This window comes from Mixophyes fleayi, chromosome 11 (assembly GCF_038048845.1).
Source record: "Mixophyes fleayi isolate aMixFle1 chromosome 11, aMixFle1.hap1, whole genome shotgun sequence".
In the NCBI taxonomy this organism is placed as follows: domain Eukaryota; kingdom Metazoa; phylum Chordata; class Amphibia; order Anura; family Limnodynastidae; genus Mixophyes; species Mixophyes fleayi.
The window spans coordinates 57250402-57264740 of NC_134412.1; positions in this window are offsets into that span (position 1 = coordinate 57250402).

Sequence of the window (14339 nt, forward strand, 5' to 3'; positions counted from 1 at the left end):
GGAAAGATTTAGAATAGTGGTGAGTGGCGCTGTGCATGCGCATTGGAAGTTTCCTCTTTCCGATACACAGATGTTGTTAGTCAATAGCAGATTGTTCTAATGATGTTGAAAGTGCAGGCTGCCTTTAGTACAGGTCTTTGAATATCTGAAGTTGTTGTCTATAGTCTCTACCCAATACGTTTCACGTCAATACAAGAGGCTTCCTCAAGGATATGTTGACATGAGCCCTTAGGCTTTATATACTCCTCCTCTCCATATTTAATTGGATAATCATGGAGGGGGCCAATATTGCCAGAACTTGTTTTGGATACTAAGAAAATGTTGCAAACACAGATAATACTATATTAATTTCTAGGAACAATATGTAAATGTAGTGATGCCCAATGGGTTTGTTGTTTCTAACCATACATAAAAATAATAATTTTAGTATTGTAAAATGCATTATGTCAAAAGAGAAAGTCTGAATAGGTCACAATTCTTATATGCATGAAGGATCCTGATTTTTATTTGTCTTATTTATACACATCCTCAAAGTATGGGAACACCTTCTACCGAATCTATCAAAACATTGTTTTATAGGTGATACACCTATAGGTGTAATTTATTGAAAATATTTTCCAGATCTGAGTAGATTAGGATTAATGAAAACCATAGAGTAAATGAGGTAAGATTAAAGCACCCATATGTGTGCATGTCTACACATCTGCGTGTATGGTTATGTAGTTAAATGTTATATTAGAGAGGGTCCGCTAATGAAAAAATGACACTTAGTGGTTCAAAGATCAAGGTTTAGGCCCTGTGGTGCCCATATTGTAGATCCACCCAGCCTCTTCCTTGAGGATTTTTGAGATTAAATTCCCCCCTCTCCAAACTTGTTTAACTTTCTTAATCACTTGAGTGAGGTAGGGTCACCATTGTGGTGTGTAGCATAATGGTCTGATAGGCTATGGTTCAGATTGTTCCTGATGTTACTACAATGTTCTTGTGAAAGGATGGACCACCTATGCCACCCTGTCTTGTTGCTGGGAACCGGCTGGGCTTACTTTGCCACGGTTTCCTTTCTTTTTTTATCCCAAATGCGCCCTCTAATCGCGGTAGGAGGGGCTTACAATGCTGCCACCACTAGACTCCTTCACGGCATCCAGAACCGTGTTCCTTCTGGGTAACTCGCTGCTAGGGTACCCTCTTGCTGGTACGCCTTGGCTGGTACCCCTGACCTCTTCCTTTAGATCAGGGTTGCTGTGGATGGATCCCCCCCTGGCCTATCACACTGGCCAGAGCTGCTGGGTAGCGGTAGAGGGGTGGTATCAGAAAATAGGGTTCAAACCTCAGTACAGCCGGAAACGTATTAGAGTTGGGTCTAATCTGTAGGTCACAGGAATTTCAGCATGGAAGAAGTTGTGAAGCAGGTCTTTGAAGCAAGTGATGTTTATTTAGCTCCAGTAGTCCTAATAAGGACAGTTCACACTGGTTGAAGGTACCAGTGACCAAGAGGTCAGAATAAACAAGGATGACACATTTCAGTACAAACCAGTGCTGTTTTATACAGTTTTGGACACAGCCTCGCAGGGGGTATGCCGCCACCTGAAGTCTGAGTTATTTGTAGTATCGGGATGCAATGTGTTTCCCCAAACATGGATTTAAATGCAATTTATACTTAACAAAATTTGCAGTAATCTGTGATACCCAAAATCACATTGATCAGAGATTTCCTTTCACTTTAACCAGGATACAGATAACGGCTCCCTGCTGGGCCTTCAGGCCAGAGCAGGCATTTGACATTTCACATCAAAAGACTTTGTTAGCATTTCCTGCTATCAGCAAAACAGATTCCCTCCCCAGATATACCTAATTGGAGATTTCTGCTAGCAAAGTTACAAAACACCAAACAAGACATTTCCTATACCAAAATACACACAATATCAAAAATAAGTACATTTGCAATTATATTTAATAAGTGCCCTGCATTATTTCCTTTAAATAAATTTATACCATAAGTTATTTATAAGTGATGCAGCCACAGTTCTGCTAGCCTTTGTCAGGTGCTGTCTCCGCGCTCTCCACAGGCACCTTCTCTCCGCAATCCATGTCCTGTTGCCTAGCAGCAGAACTCTATCTCTACTCACCTGTCTGCAGCCAGCATGTCTAAACCGCCTAAATCTCCCTAACCCAATCAGGAGGCACCTTAGAGTACTTAAAGCAGCCTCTGACACATGTGTAGTGCCAGAGTATTGGTTCTACCCTGCTCCAGCATTTAGTTTGCATTCCTGTTCCTGAACTCCTGTGTATAGACTCCTTGGCTTGTTTGACCTCTCTTCCGGATTTCCCTGGTACCTCGCTGCCCGCACTGGTATTGACCTTTGGACCGTCCCTGACTACTCTTGCCTACTCTCAGTGGTGCCTCGCTTCCTTGGTTTCGACTCGGCCTGTCTAACTACCCTATTCGCTGCACTGGTGACTTCCTGGGAGAACCGCGACCTGCACATCGCACGCAGCCAAGCCCAAACCTCCTTGCGGGGGTCCCTGGTGAACACCGGTGGTGGGTTAGACTCCGCGCCTCTCAGGTTAGTAGCGCTAATACCAGTTGGTGATATTCTCTGTGTAAAAGTGTGACTGAATACTCTGGCCATGAGCGGACCGGACGAACCTTCGGCCAGCGACATTACTTCACCTGGGTCAGAGAGTGGAACGACAAGAATCCAACCAGGCACAGTTATTGCAATGCATTCAGGGAGTCATCTCCCGTCTGGACTCCTTACAAGCATCGCCGCCTACCAATTCCTCGGCCGCCAAATCATCTGCTGCATCAGATCCTACCGTCCCTGCTAGGGGTGCTACCGTTAGAGGCCTCCGTCTTCCTCCTCCCGAGAAATACGATGGCGATCCGCTGAAATGCCGTGTCTTCCTCAACCAGTGCTCTATTCAATTCGAATTGGCTCCGGAGAATTTCTCGTCAGAAAGAGCTAAAGTGGCCTATTTGATTTCGCTCCTCTCAGGGCAGGCATTGGCCTGGGATTCCCCTCTCTGGGAACGGGATGACCCTATACTGCAAAATTATGTGGTCTTCATTGAAAGATTCCGCAAGGTATTTGATGAACCCGGAAGAATCTCTTCAGCCTCCGGTCTCCTAGGATTACGCCAAGGCTCTCTTACAGCTGGACAATATGCGGTGCAATTTCGGACCCTTGCAGCCGAACTCCGATGGAACGATGAAGCTCTCATCGCTACCTTCTGGCAAGGTCTTAATGAGCGTATCAAGGACGATTTAGCTTCTCGTGATCTTCCTTCCAATCTGGATGACCTGATATCCCTGTGTATTAAGGTGGACATCCGCCACAGGGAACGTGCTCTCGAACGGGACCGCACTCGCCGGCCGTTTCCTCGTCTAGCACCCAACTTTATTCCTCCTACTCCACCTGCAGAAGAACCTATGCAGATCGGCCGTTCTCGTCTGTCCCCAGAGGAACGTGAGAGACGTATGAAAAACCGCCTCTGTTTGTATTGCGGTGAACCAGGACATCTTCTCTCAGTTTGTCCCAAGAGGCCAGGAAACGCCACCTCCTAGGTGATAATAGGGAGGTCAACCTAGGACCCCAGTCAATTTCTCCCTACCTTCGGAAGGAGTCAGAGTTTTTGATGCCAGTCACCTTGGTTTTCCCTAATGGCCCATTTACTACCTGGGCCTTTGTGGACTCGGGGTCCGCAGGGAATTTCATCTCTTCCAAACTTGTGACCGAACTCTGTCTGGATACTATTCCTTTGGCTCAACATTTGATGCTCACTGCTGTGGACGGAAATAGTCTCCAATGGCTCAATCTCTCTCTTTACTTCCCCACTCCGGATGGAGATAGGAGCACTTCACTCCGAGAGTATAAGTTTCCTTGTGCTACCCCAATCAGTTAACCCAATCATCCTGGGGCTACCATGGCTGAAGCTCCATTCTCCACAATTCGACTGGCAGCGAGCTCAAGTTATCCGCTGGGGTTCATCCTGCAATAAAAGATGTCTGAGATCCGTTTTCCCATCTAAACCCAAGCTGGCCTGTCTCTGTACTTCTTCCCTGGTGGGCCTTCCTGAAGTCTACTCTGAGTTCGCTGATGTGTTCTCTAAAACCGCTTCCGAAATCCTTCCTCCTCATCGGCCTTGGGATTGCCCCATCGACCTCATCCCTGGAAAAAACATTCCTAGAGGCAGGGTATATCCGCTGTCTTTGCCTGAGACACAGGCTATGTCGGAGTATGTTACTGAGAACCTCAGGAGGGGATTCATTAGGAAATCATCTTCTCCAGCAGGGGCAGGCTTCTTTTTTGTAAAGAAGAAGGACGGCTCTCTCAGACTGTGCATTGATTACAGGAGACTAAATGCCATCACGATTAAAAATCGTTACCCCCTTCCTTTAATCTCTGAGCTCTTTGACCATATTCGAGGGGCACAAATCTTTACTAAGTTGGACCTCAGGGGAGCCTACAACCTAATCAGAATTCATAGAGGAGACGAGTGGAAAACCGCATTTAGTACCAGAGACGGCCACTATGAATACCTGGTGATGCCGTTTAGGCTCAGTAATGCCCCAGCGGTCTTTCAGGACTTTGTGAATGAAATATTTAGGGATTGCTCTACCAATCAGTGGTTATTTATTTGGATGATATCCTAATCTTTTCCCAAGACCTGTCTACTCATCTCATGCATGTCAAAGAGGTGTTTTCTCGTTTACGTGCTAATCTCCTATTCTGCAAGCTCGAGAGAAATGTCTCTTCAATTGCTCTCAAGTACCCTTCCTAGGATATATTGTATCAGGCTCCGGCCTTCAGATGGATCCAAGCAAATTGGAGGCTATTCATAATAGGCCTCAACCTTCCGGTCTCAAGGCTACCCAGCGTTTTATTGGCTTTACGAATTATTATCACCAATTCATTAAAGGGTTTTCTACGTTAATCTCTCCTATTACTCTCCTCACTCGGAGGGGCGGCCAATCCAAGTCTTGGCCCCCAGAGGCTGTACGAGCATTTCTAGCCATTAAGGAGGCCTTCTTGTCTGCACCCGTCTTATCTCAACCCGATCAAAATAAACCGTTTTTCAACTACATGTAGCCAACTACGGGATTGGGGACAAGGAACTTCTCGCCATCAAGACCGCCCTGGAGGAATGGCGCTATCTGTTGGAGGAGGCACGCTTTCCCATCAGTGTATACAGATCATAAAAATCTCACCTACTTGCAGTCTGCACAATGTCTAGACCCTCGACAGGCCCGCTGGTCGCTATTTTTTACCAGATTCTAGCTGATACTAACTTTACGGCCCGGTACCAAGAATTTGCGTGCTGACGCATTATCTCGATCTTTTGACTTCTCCGATGTCTCGTCATCTATTGTTGCCAAACCTATCCTCAATCCTTCCACTATTGTAGCCTTGACCAATTCCTCTTTCAAGATTCCTCCTCCTGGTCGTTCTTTTGTACAGGAACATCTACGCATTAAGATGGGCTTATAACGCCAAATTCGCTGGTCATGCTGGGGTTAAGAAGACAGTTGCTCGTCTATCTCGCCTTTATTGGTGGCCCTCATTGCCCTCGGATGTCCTGAAATTCATCCACGCTTGTGAGGTCTGCGCCCAACACAAGATCCCGAGTAGACCCCCTGCCGGTCTTCTCCATCCTCTGCCCATTCCGGACCTTCCATGGCTTAGTATCAGCATGGTTTTCATTATAGACCTTCCTGCCAGTCATGGCTTTAACACCATCTGGGTGGTGGTGGACCGCTTTTTTGAAATTAGCCCACTTCATTCCCCTCAAGGGATTACCTTCTGCTTCCCAGCTGGCTCTCCTGTTCATCCGAGAGATTTTTCGCCTTCACGGCTGCCCGAGGGACATCATTTCTAATTGTGGAGTCCAATTTGTCTCCCAATTCTGGAGATCCTTTTGCAAACAGCTTGGGATCAGCCTAAAATTCTCCTCCGGGTACCACCCGCAAACTAATAGGCAGACTGAACGGACCAATAAGGACCTGGCATTTCTGAGGTGCTACTGTTCGGATCAGCAGTCGTCCTGGAGTGAACTTTTACCCTGGGCAGAGTTTACCCATAATAACCACCAACACGAGTCCACGGGTAACTCTCCCTTCTTTACCATCTAGGGGAGACATCCCATTCTCCCCACCTTCTCTGATCTTTCGGATTCCTCGGTACCTGCTGCGCAGAATTTGGTACACAATTTTTCTCAAATTTGGTCCCAAGTACGTTCCAGAGTACTACAAGCTTCTGACCGTTACAAACACTTTTCAGATCGGCATAGAAGGAATCTCACTGTAGTTCGGGTAGGAGACAAAATCTGGTTAGCTACCCGCAACCTTAGACTCAAGGTTCCCACTATGAAATTAGCTCCACGCTATATTGGACCATTTTCCATCTCTCATGTGATCAACCCTGTCACCTACAGACTTCATCTACCAGCTTCCCTGCGGATTCATAATACCTTCCATATATCTCTGCTTAAACCACTCATTCTCAATGAATTCTCCAGCAAAACCTCTCCACCTCCTCCTGTCAAGACTATTCGAGGTGAAGAATTTTTGGTAGAACGCATTCTAGAATCTCGTATCTCTAGAGGAAAACGCCAATTTCTCATCCATTGGAAGGGCTACGGCCCAGAGGAGAGATCTTGGGTCTATGAAGAGGATATTCATGCTCCACATCTGTTGGCAAGATTTCTTCGGGATTCCTGCACCACCCGTAAGAAAGAAGGGGAGGATACTGTCAGGTGCCATCTCCGCGCTCTCCACAGGTGCCGGAGATGGGCACCTTCTCTCCGCAATCCACGTCCTGTTGCCTAGCAGCAGAACTCTATCTCTACTCACCTTTCTGCAGCCAGCATGTCTAAACCGCCTAAATCTCCCTAACCCAATCAGGAGGCACCTTAGAGTACTTAAAGCAGCCTCTGACACATGTGTAGTGCCAGAGTATTGGTTCTACCCTGCTCCAGCATTTAGTTTGCATTCCTGTTCCTGAACTCCTGTGTATAGACTCCTTGGCTTGTTTGACCTCTCTTCCGGATTTCCCTGGTACCTCGCTGCCCGCACTGGTATTGACCTTTGGACCGTCCCTGACTACTCTTGCCTACTCTCAGTGGTGCCTCGCTTCCTTGGTTTCGACTCGGCCTGTCTAACTACCCTATTCGCTGCACTGGTGACTTTCTGGGAGAACCGCGACCTGCACATCGCACGCAGCCAAGCCCAAACCTCCTTGCGGGGGTCCCTGGTGAACACCGGTGGTGGGTTAGACTCCGCGCCTCTCAGGTTAGTAGCGCTAATACCAGTTGGTGATATTCTCTGTGTAAAAGTGTGACTGAATACTCTGGCCATGAGCGGACCGGACGAACCTTCGGCCAGCGACATTACTTCACCTGGGTCAGAGAGTGGAACGACAAGAATCCAACCAGGCACAGTTATTGCAATGCATTCAGGGAGTCATCTCCCGTCTGGACTCCTTACAAGCATCGCCGCCTACCAATTCCTCGGCCGCCAAATCATCTGCTGCATCAGATCCTACCGTCCCTGCTAGGGGTGCTACCGTTAGAGGCCTCCGTCTTCCTCCTCCCGAGAAATACGATGGCGATCCGCTGAAATGCCGTGTCTTCCTCAACCAGTGCTCTATTCAATTCGAATTGGCTCCGGAGAATTTCTCGTCAGAAAGAGCTAAAGTGGCCTATTTGATTTCGCTCCTCTCAGGGCAGGCATTGGCCTGGGATTCCCCTCTCTGGGAACGGGATGACCCTATACTGCAAAATTATGTGGTCTTCATTGAAAGATTCCGCAAGGTATTTGATGAACCCGGAAGAATCTCTTCAGCCTCCGGTCTCCTAGGATTACGCCAAGGCTCTCTTACAGCTGGACAATATGCGGTGCAATTTCGGACCCTTGCAGCCGAACTCCGATGGAACGATGAAGCTCTCATCGCTACCTTCTGGCAAGGTCTTAATGAGCGTATCAAGGACGATTTAGCTTCTCGTGATCTTCCTTCCAATCTGGATGACCTGATATCCCTGTGTATTAAGGTGGACATCCGCCACAGGGAACGTGCTCTCGAACGGGACCGCACTCGCCGGCCGTTTCCTCGTCTAGCACCCAACTTTATTCCTCCTACTCCACCTGCAGAAGAACCTATGCAGATCGGCCGTTCTCGTCTGTCCCCAGAGGAACGTGAGAGACGTATGAAAAACCGCCTCTGTTTGTATTGCGGTGAACCAGGACATCTTCTCTCAGTTTGTCCCAAGAGGCCAGGAAACGCCACCTCCTAGGTGATAATAGGGAGGTCAACCTAGGACCCCAGTCAATTTCTCCCTACCTTCGGAAGGAGTCAGAGTTTTTGATGCCAGTCACCTTGGTTTTCCCTAATGGCCCATTTACTACCTGAGCCTTTGTGGACTCGGGGTCCGCAGGGAATTTCATCTCTTCCAAACTTGCGACCGAACTCTGTCTGGATACTATTCCTTTGGCTCAACATTTGATGCTCACTGCTGTGGACGGAAATAGTCTCCAATGGCTCAATCTCTCTCTCTACTTCCCCACTCCGGATGGAGATAGGAGCACTTCACTCCGAGAGTATAAGTTTCCTTGTGCTACCCCAATCAGTTAACCCAATCATCCTGGGGCTACCATGGCTGAAGCTCCATTCTCCACAATTCGACTGGCGGCGAGCTCAAGTTATCCGCTGGGGTTCATCCTGCAATAAAAGATGTCTGAGATCCGTTTTCCCATCTAAACCCAAGCTGGCCTGTCTCTGTACTTCTTCCCTGGTGGGCCTTCCTGAAGTCTACTCTGAGTTCGCTGATGTGTTCTCTAAAACCGCTTCCGAAATCCTTCCTCCTCATCGGCCTTGGGATTGCCCCATCGACCTCATCCCTGGAAAAAACATTCCTAGAGGCAGGGTATATCCGCTGTCTTTGCCTGAGACACAGGCTATGTCGGAGTATGTTACTGAGAACCTCAGGAGGGGATTCATTAGGAAATCATCTTCTCCAGCAGGGGCAGGCTTCTTTTTTGTAAAGAAGAAGGACGGCTCTCTCAGACTGTGCATTGATTACAGGAGACTAAATGCCATCACGATTAAAAATCGTTACCCCCTTCCTTTAATCTCTGAGCTCTTTGACCATATTCGAGGGGCACAAATCTTTACTCAGTTGGACCTCAGGGGAGCCTACAACCTAATCAGAATTCACAGAGGAGACGAGTGGAAAACCGCATTTAGTACCAGAGACGGCCACTATGAATACCTGGTGATGCCGTTTAGGCTCAGTAATGCCCCAGCGGTCTTTCAGGACTTTGTGAATGAAATATTTAGGGATTGCTCTACCAATCAGTGGTTATTTATTTGGATGATATCCTAATCTTTTCCCAAGACCTGTCTACTCATCTCATGCATGTCAAAGAGGTGTTTTCTCGTTTACGTGCTAATCTCCTATTCTGCAAGCTCGAGAGAAATGTCTCTTCAATTGCTCTCAAGTACCCTTCCTAGGATATATTGTATCAGGCTCCGGCCTTCAGATGGATCCAAGCAAATTGGAGGCTATTCATAATAGGCCTCAACCTTCCGGTCTCAAGGCTACCCAGCGTTCTATTGGCTTTACGAATTATTATCGCCAATTCATTAAAGGGTTTTCTACGTTAATCTCTCCTATTACTCTCCTCACTCGGAGGGGCGGCCAATCCAAGTCTTGGCCCCCAGAGGCTGTACGAGCATTTCTAGCCATTAAGGAGGCCTTCTTGTCTGCACCCGTCTTATCTCAACCCGATCAAAATAAACCGTTTTTCAACTACATGTAGCCAACTACGGGATTGGGGACAAGGAAGTTCTCGCCATCAAGACCGCCCTGGAGGAATGGCGCTATCTGTTGGAGGAGGCGCGCTTTCCCATCAGTGTATACAGATCATAAAAATCTCACCTACTTGCAGTCTGCACAATGTCTAGACCCTCGACAGGCCCGCTGGTCGCTATTTTTTTTACCAGATTCCAGCTGATACTAACTTTACAGCCCGCTACCAAGAATTTGCATGCTGACGCATTATCTCGATCTTTTGACTTCTCCGATGTCTCGTCATCTATTGTTGCCAAACCTATCCTCAATCCTTCCACTATTGTAGCCTTGACCAATTCCTCTTTCAAGATTCCTCCTCCTGGTCGTTCTTTTGTACAGGAACATCTACGCATTAAGATGGGCTTATAACGCCAAATTCGCTGGTCATGCTGGGGTTAAGAAGACAGTTGCTCGTCTATCTCGCCTTTATTGGTGGCCCTCATTGCCCTCGGATGTCCTGAAATTTATCCACGCTTGTGAGGTCTGCGCCCAACACAAGATCCAGAGGAGACCCCCTGCCAGTCTTCTCCATCCTCTGCCCATTCCGGACCTTCCATGGCTTAGTATCAGCATGGTTTTCATTACAGACCTTCCTGCCAGTCATGGCTTTAACACCATCTGGGTGCTGGTGGACCGCTTTTTTGAAATTAGCCCACTTCATTCCCCTCAAGGGATTACCTTCTGCTTCCCAGCTGGCTCTCCTGTTCATCCGAGAGATTTTTCGCCTTCACGGCTGCTCGAGGGACATCATTTCTGATTGTGGAGTCCAATTTGTCTCCCAATTCTGGAGATCCTTTTGCAAACAGCTTGGGATCAGCCTAAAATTCTCCTCCGGGTACCAACCGCAAACTAATGGGCAGACTGAAAGGACCAATAAGGACCTGGCATTTCTGAGGTGCTACTGTTCGGATCAGCAGTCGTCCTGGAGTGAACTTTTACCCTGGGCAGAGTTTACCCATAATAACCACCAACACGAGTCCACGGGTAACTCTCCCTTCTTTACCATCTAGGGGAGACATCCCATTCTCCCCACCTTCTCTGATCTTTCGGATTCCTCGGTACCTGCTGCGCAGAATTTGGTATACAATTTTTCTCAAATTTGGTCCCAAGTACGTTCCAGAGTACTACAAGCTTCTGACCGTTACAAACACTTTTCAGATCGGCATAGAAGGAATCTCACTGTAGTTCGGGTAGGAGACAAAATCTGGTTAGCTACCCGCAACCTTAGACTCAAGGTTCCCACTATGAAATTAGCTCCACGCTATATTGGACCATTTTCCATCTCTCATGTGATCAACCCTGTCACCTACAGACTTCATCTACCAGCTTCCCTGCGGATTCATAATACCTTCCATATATCTCTGCTTAAACCACTCATTCTCAATGAATTCTCCAGCAAAACATCTCCACCTCCTCCTGTCAAGACTATTCGTGGTGAAGAATTTTTGGTAGAACGCATTCTAGAATCTCGTATCTCTAGAGGAAAACGCCAATTTCTCATCCATTGGAAGGGCTACGGCCCAGAGGAGAGATCTTGGGTCTATGAAGAGGATATTCATGCTCCACATCTGTTGGCAAGATTTCTTCGGGATTCCTGCACCACCCGTAAGAAAGAAGGGGAGGATACTGTCAGGTGCCATCTCCGCGCTCTCCACAGGTGCCGGAGATGGGCACCTTCTCTCCGCAATCCACGTCCTGTTGCCTAGCAGCAGAACTCTATCTCTACTCACCTGTCTGCAGCCAGCATGTCTAAACCGCCTAAATCTCCCTAACCCAATCAGGAGGCACCTTAGAGTACTTAAAGCAGCCTCTGACACATGTGTAGTGCCAGAGTATTGGTTCTACCCTGCTCCAGCATTTAGTTTGCATTCCTGTTCCTGAACTCCTGTGTATAGACTCCTTGGCTTGTTTGACCTCTCTTCCGGATTTCCCTTGTACCTCGCTGCCTGCACTGGTATTGACCTTTGGACCGTCCCCGACTACTCTTGCCTACTCTCCGTGGTGCCTCGCTTCCTTGGTTTTGACTCGGCTTGTCTGACTACCCTATTTGCTGCACTGGTGACTTCCTGGGAGAACCGCGACCTGCACATCGCACGCAGCCAAGCCCAAACCTCCTTGTGGGGGTCCCTGGTGAACACTGGTGGTGGGTTAGACTCCACGCCTCTCAGGTTAGTAGCGCTAATACCAGTCTGTGATATTCTCTGTGTAAAAGTGTGACAGCCTTATTTTAAACTCCTTATTGTTCTCCTTATATATTGTTTCTTACAGGGGCAATATAGCAGGTAGACTATTCCTTTAGTCTCGCAAGTGATTTTGTCTTTAATCCTGAATGTCTTACCATTTTGATTTGATACAAATTCTGTAACAGGTTTTGTGGTGTGTACCTTCATATTCCTATATGTGGAGCATTTGTTACAGTAGTAAAAACCTCCTACTTTTTTGACTCAACCAGGTATTTAAAGGGGTGTGTGTTTCGAGTGGAATGACACTATGTGCTACACTGTTTTTGAGATTCCTTGAACTTGATTTTTGATTTAGCAGGAATAAGTCCTATAAGTTTTTCATCTTTCTGTAATATTGGCTAGATTTTGATACAATGTTGCTGATTTTCTTATAGTACACACTGTAGTGTGTGATGAACTTTATGTTGTTCACTTTTTGTGTGTTATCTAACTTCTCATTTGTTGTGAAGAGGTGTGCACTATCCGCTTCCCTTGCTTTTTTAATGGTATCTTTCACTGTTGTTGGGTCATAACCTTTCTCTGCAAATTTGCTATCAAAATTAGATGCTTGCAGTTCAAAATCTGCAATGTTCAAACAATTTATCTGTAATCTAACGAATTGGCACCTAGGTATACTCTTAATCCACTATGGATGGTGGTTGCTGTTGGCCAGTGTATGGTTACTGCAGACTATATCTTTCATAAAGGTTTTTGTGCTGAGTGTGCCATCCCTATCAATAATCTCTAGATCTAAAAATTCCCTTCTCTCCTTGCTAATCAAATTGGTGAACTTGATACTTACTTCATTGTTGTTGATGTGGTTGATGAATGCTGTGAGGGTGTTAACATCACCTTTCCATATGACCACCACATTGTCTAAATACCGACGCCACATCATGATGTTCTCAAAGAATGGATTATTTTTCCAGATAGTGTAGTTCTCCCAGTGTGCCACAAACAGGTTTGTGCAACTCAGAGTGAACTTGGTTCCCATAGCGGTCCCGCAAACCTATGTGTAGTACACCCCCTTGAACAAAAAATAGTTGTGATCTAAGATAAATCTGATGGCTTCAATCAAGAACTCAATATGTTGTATTTCAAGTGATAACTCGCTTCTCAAAATATTTTCCACAGGGGAACAGCCTTTGTCATGTTGAATTGCAGTATATAGTGATGTCACATCACATGTCCTTAAGAAATAATTCTCTTCCCACTCTATGTTACTAAGTAAATTAAGGACTTGTGTCATGTCCCGTAAATAATATCTGTGTGACCACTAATGGTTGGAGATATGGGTCAATATACTCTGACAGGTTTGTTGTGATTGATCCTATACCTGACACAATCAGTCTCCCTGGCGGGTTGATGAGTAATTTATGTATTTTGGGTAAGAAATAGAATACTGGTAGTCTTGGATTTGATATGTACAGGTACTTGTGTTGCTTTTTTGTCAGAACACCCCCGTCTCTGCCTTTATTTAGTATTCCTAGGAGGCTTTTGTTGTATTTCTTTGTGGGGTCCCCTTTCAGAGGTTCATATGTGTCATCCTCTTTTAGCAACGTAAATGCCTCTTTAAGATGGTCATCTTTTCCCATAATCACTATACCCCCCGTAGTCAACAGGTTTGATGATTATGTACTTATTTCTACATAATTCTTGGATGGCTTCTGTGACGAAATGAGTTTGATAACACCTTAACTAACCTATGCCTCGTTTCTCACAAAATGTTTAGCTTTATAACTTGTACTTTTTATAGCCCTGTTTTTGTTCCCCAGCTCAACAGAGTACAACTGTAGTGTCTAATTAAATGCTCATTGTAAATATGTATAATGTTGTGTCTTGTTGATATTGCTGTGAAACTGTTATTCATTGTGCTTAATGTGAAGCCAGGTGGGTTATGGGTAAGGATCAAATTGCAGGATACAGGTGAGGGGGCTGGAGCTGCATTCATTCTCTCTCTCCTTTCTCTACAGGAAGCATTGAACAGTTGGGGACCCTATGTAAGGGGTTAATTTCCGGAGAGGCTGACTGCTACTTTATCTTTGTATTTGGGGGAGGCCAATTAGTATCCACTGTTCTCCACAGGACTAGTCCAGACATTTTTTCTGCAACCCAGCAGGGAGCTTCTGTGGAAGCACAGCTCCTCTCCACTACTCCTCCAACCCCTGATCCAGCACTCACCAATATTTAAGAGGAATAGAGCCAGGGGTTTGCCCAGGGAGGAGAAAGTACTGTGGAAATATGACCCTGGATATAAGGAGCAACTCCGGG